This window comes from Pteropus alecto, unplaced genomic scaffold, assembly GCF_000325575.1.
Source record: "Pteropus alecto unplaced genomic scaffold, ASM32557v1 scaffold94, whole genome shotgun sequence".
Taxonomy (NCBI): Eukaryota; Metazoa; Chordata; class Mammalia; order Chiroptera; family Pteropodidae; genus Pteropus; species Pteropus alecto.
The window spans coordinates 13334955-13340003 of NW_006437736.1; the positions used below are offsets into that span (position 1 = coordinate 13334955).

Consider the following 5049-nt stretch of genomic DNA (forward strand, 5'->3'; position numbering starts at 1 on the left):
TACACAGCTGGCAATGTGGGCCAGCAACTTCAACCCTGGGCACCACTGGACCATCATACCCTGTACTCTGTGGGAAGAAGACACTAGTTTCTCTTGCCCTGCCCATTCCACTATAAATGATGTGTCCAGGCAATGTGAGGCAGAGAAAAAAAAAGGGTGGGGGGGGGGAGGCTGGAGGAAAGATATGCACCTAATATTTAATCAACTTGGCTCAGAAACCTATGGGCAATACATTTTATAAAGCAGCCTGGAATTGGGTCTTAGAACACCCAACACCTCTAGGTTTATAAGCTCTGAACTCAGACCGTTTTGGATCATACACTGTCTTTTTCAGGCTATCTGAAACTCTATCATCATTGAGCGTCATATTTTGAATTCTTCCAGACATACTTCTGGAGTCCACTCCATACAGTTTTATTAACTTTACTTCAAACTACCTAAAAACTAGTTTTTTCCTGAAAACTTTACCTTGTCACATTAAATTCAAATAACCCTGAGATTCTAATCACTCATCAGATACACTTCAAACATTTCACTGTAATATTTATAATACAATCCCCAGACTAAATTCTCCTTGTTCCAAATACAGAAAAGCAATTCTATAAGCTGTGCTATAGGGCCTATACTGGCGACTAGGGCCCATTTGTCCCCAAATTAGAATAAATTTCTCCTCTGGACACAACGCAACACTACTTAGGTGATTTCACTCGAGCATTTCACAATTCATTTCTGGTGAGTATTGGTGGGAATGGAAAGTGATGGGGTACAGAGTCAACTTTTTCCACAAAACCTTCTGGGTACCCCCAAGAGACACTAAGAAGAGGCTAACTTTTCTCCCATAGCAAACATCAGTATTATAATTGCTACTACTTGAAAATTTCTATCATATTGTCCCCACCTAAAGCCCATTTTATTATGACCCCTTCTCCCCCCAAAACAGAAAAACCATTAACCCAAAATTGTCTTACCCTCTCTCTCTCTTCCTCCTGTTGTTTTATTCTTTCTCCTTTCCAGGGCTCCTGAACTTTCTGTAAACAAATTATCTTGGTTACAGGGGCCAGCGAGGGTGCAGCCACCAGAGAACTGTGGAGGACCTCAGGAATTCTTTGACTGTCAGTAGTTAGTGGGAGATGCAGGCAGAACCCCAACCAACAATCCAAAGGTGAAAGGAAATACTAACAGGAGTGCAGTGTCACCCCCTATATGGATACAAGGGAAATAAAGCCAATTCCTAAGAACTAAGATGAATTGTATCATCAGTGTTTGGGTCCCACTCCTGGGCTCAGACACTGGTTTTTCGTTCCCCAGGGCCACAGGTAATCAGGGGTCAGAGAATAGAAGAGTTGTAAGAAGAGAAGGGTCCCTGCGCCCTGATGATTGGCTTAAAAGGCAAAGCTCAGGACTGAGGGGATGCACAAGCCCTTGTGTCAGGCACAGTGCCAGTTCAGACCCAGCCACTTCCTCTGGTTCCCCCCACACACACTTCTGTGAGGACTTCGCCCTTGCCTATCCAAGGCCTTACGCCAAGAAGTATCTCCCTCAGCCTGCACAGTGATCTATCTATTGGAGACCCTAGCTGTCCCCCCAAAACCCTCGCTTCCCTGAGACAGCTCCTGGGAGCCTTCTCCTGATGTCGACACCCCCCACCCCTTCCTCAAAGACCCTTTGGGACGTCCCTCCTCCTTCTCCAGGGAGCTGAACTCTGCCACCCACCAGATAGACACCCGCCCCCTAAGCCCCCCCATTCCTCCCCATCGCCCGCTCCTCCACAACCACTTCCGGTTCCGGGACGGACACACATACAGTCACATCGAGGACCCCCCCTTTCTCGCCCCCCCGAGAAAAGGGGAGGGGGGAGGAGCGGAGAGCTTAGAGCGCGCCGGCTGCAGCCGTGTGAGACTCACCCGGCGGCGACGGCTGCGGCGGCGCCAGAGCGCGGGAGGGGCGGCGTTGGCTGAGAGAGGAGGGAGCCGAGTGGGGTGGGAGGACCGAGACGGGGTGAGGGGACGGGGAGCGCGCGGCGGACCGCGCGGGCACGCACTTTAGGCGCGAGACAGACCCACACACTCATACGCACGGAGTGCGCGCGAGACACCCGCGGGGCGGGGGCGCCAGGCAGTGGGTGGCCCCCTCCTGCCCGCCCTCCCCTAACACTCACCCGGAAGTGGTGCTGCCGCTCGTGCTCCCGAGAACCCCAATTCCTCCACGCCCCCTCCCTCCCTCCCCCCACTAGCTCCGAGTTAAGCCGCCGCGGAGAGAAGGCGGGAGCGCCGGAAACGAAAAGGGGGGGAGGGAGGGAAATAGTAATGTAGGGGGAGCGGCAATGGGGAAGAGGGGGAATGCAAAGGTCGAGTCACTTCCGGGAGTGGTAGCGCGCATCCGGCGCCGCTAGGGCTCCAGGTTAGTCAGGGCAGAAGTTACGCCAAGGAGGGGCGGAAGTGGCTTCTGCCCTTGGACGAGGTACAACACTTTGTGGATGTGACGCCACAACGGAAGTGAAGGCGGGTTCTGCTAAGGGCAAAGCTGAACCTTCGGAAGTGCGGCCGCGGGCTTCCGGAAGGGACTTCTGGGGAAGTGGGAGGGTGGCAACGCGACAGGTTCATGAATTATGTATCAAGGTATGAGCGGAGGTATGGATTCTTAAAGTCTACGGTCCCATTTCCCTTCCCTCAGGGGAAATAGGCAGTTACCGTTCTTTTTTATTATACTGTACTCTTAAGAATGTCTCAATGCTTTGAATGTGCGGGAAAGTGCTGGATGTATCAGAAGTGTTCTGAGATCCCTGCTTAAGCCTGAAGAGTAACTATTAACTTCTAGCCATCAAAATCTGATCCGTTCCTGACCACACCCCTTATTCTTTTTGCTTTGGTTGCTGTTTTTATAGCTATCACTGTCTCATCCTGCTTCACATTTAAACATGGCACTCATCCCTACCTGATATGTTGTTTGCCGTCCACCTCTTCCCACTAGAATATTGGCTCCATGAGGGCAAGGACTTTGAATTGTTTGCTGCTGTATCCTCAGAGCCTGGACTTAGTAAGTGGTTGGTAGATGTTTGTTGCATAAATTTACACAATATGAACTCTTTCAGGAAGCCTTCCCTGATTGCTCCAACCCTTAATGGCCCTATTCTTGGAATTCCCACAGCATTTTGCTGTACCTTTTCTTGCTGTTTTAACTGTTTCATATATTTGACTCCTCAATGAGGTCATCAGCTTCTTAGGGAAGAAGCTATCTCATACACAGTATCCTTCCCACCGCTTTGCTGAGCACATAGTAGATGCTAAATAACTATACAGTAATACCCCCTTATCACTTTCTGTGGTTTATGTTACCCCTGGTCAAACGTGGCCCGTAAATATTAAATGGAAAATTCCAGACATAAACAATTCATAAGTTTTAAATTATATTCCATTCTGCATAGCGTTCTGAAATTTAGAATCATCCCACGCTGCCTGGGATGTGACTCCTCCTTTTGTCCCCCATCTCTAAGATGTATACGCTCCCTATACATTGGTTACTTAGTAGCCATCTCAGTTATGAGATTAATTGTTGAGGTATCACAGTGCTTGTGTTCAAGTAACCCTTACTATTCTTAACAGTGGTGTCAAAGCACAAGAATAGTGATGCTGGCAATTCAAAAGCTGGAAAGTGCTTCCTTTAAGCAAAAAAGTATGTATGTACAGGAAAAAAAACATAGTATATGTAGGGTTCAGTACTACCTGAGGTTTCAGACAACCACTGGGGAGTCTTAGAACATATCCCCTGTGGGTAAGGGAGAGTATTTACTGTATGTTATTTGAGTAAATGAATGCTGCCACTGGCCTGCACCCTGATCTGGCCCAAATCCCTTTGGACTCAGCTGTTTTGACAGACACAGGATCAAAGTGCCTCCTATTAACAGTAACAACCACTTGCTTAGAGAGTGAAATAACCCTAATAGAAATAACTGTGATGCCCGTTTTACAGATAATGAAAAGAAGACTGAAGATCTAAGTGATTTTTCCCAAAGACACAGCAAGAAAGTAGCAAAGAACACCTAAAAATAAATGCTTAATTTAATTACTTAAATAGAAGATATGAATCTTTGGCTTATAATTGTATCTTTCTAACTTTTTTGTTCATATGTTTTATAAAGTACTCTTTTTATCACATTTTTGGGCTCTGCACGCAGTCTGTGTTAACCCAGTAGCAACAGTTGGCAGGATAAGGATCTTAAGGACTCAGATGTGACCAGACCTAGTTGCTGCATGACATGAGTTAGAGATAGATGATTCAAGAAACCTTGACTTTGGGGGCTGAGAAAGAAAAGTGGGAGCAAAATAGTAGTAATCACTATAAGTCCTGGTACTCCTCTTATTCTATTTGGTTTGCATTAAGTGGCAACCCCCGGGCCTCAGTGTCTCCAACTGTCAGCCCTGCTCCTGCGCTTGTTATAAGAAGCAAGGTTTAAGTTCCATGAACTCCTTAAAGAAAAGCTTTAGAGAGATAAATGTGGGGCGTAGGGGGAGGAGGGCTGTTAATTTTAGCCTGGGGTTTTCCAGCTGGCGCACTGTTACCATCTTGAATCACTTCCACGCCCTGAGCTCTCTGCCTGGGAGATCCCTCCTCCTGGGGGCTTCCCCATTCCCTGGTTTGGTCTGAGCTACAATGGTAAGCATTCCAGAAAAAATGCTTAAGAGAAGCCTGGCTGAGTCATTTGATGCACAGATCAGGAAGCGGAAGAAAGCACAGTGATGAGAAACACTGGTCCCAGTAGTGCCTATGATGTGCAGCCTCCAAGAACCGAAGGAGTAGTATGGCCATTGTTTATGTTCTCGGTATGTCACTATGCAGTGACTCTCTGCTCTCTGCAGTTTTCTAAGGACTTCCTAAGGCCCCATATTTTCAGTTTCAACTCTATTGGAGAGAAAAGTTAGGATCTGTTCCCTGTGGCCTCAGGACTCTTTCTGGTTAGTGTAACAATGTGATTTACTTTGGGGTAATTCCTTTAGGACAACTCAGAAGACTAGGATTTCTCCTTTCTCCTCTGTCTCCCATCTGACTTTC

At 47.4% G+C, this 5049-nt stretch overlaps 1 protein-coding gene and 1 long non-coding RNA gene across 10 annotated transcripts in view; one reads left to right on the forward strand and one right to left on the reverse strand.

The window, feature by feature from the left end:
* The window catches only part of ZNF384 (zinc finger protein 384), an 18913-nt gene extending 16627 nt beyond the window's left edge, over window positions 1–2286 (reverse strand). For 5 of the 9 annotated variants that reach the window (XM_025048709.1, XM_006914636.3, XM_025048710.1 and 2 more), the window contains exons 1-2: window positions 1905–2152; window positions 969–1028 (exon numbers count right to left, since the gene is read on the reverse strand). The gene's annotated coding sequence lies outside the window, so the exon portion shown is untranslated. The other 4 variants (XM_025048707.1, XM_025048708.1, XM_025048712.1 and 1 more) reach the window with 4 other exon arrangements.
* Window positions 2287–2430: 144 nt separating this feature from the next.
* LOC112481884 lies at window positions 2431–4071 on the forward strand. The gene is made up of 2 exons (XR_003047087.1): window positions 2431–3036; window positions 3970–4071. It is a non-coding gene; the product is annotated as an uncharacterized LOC112481884 (long non-coding RNA).
* Window positions 4072–5049: the final 978 nt, after the last annotated feature.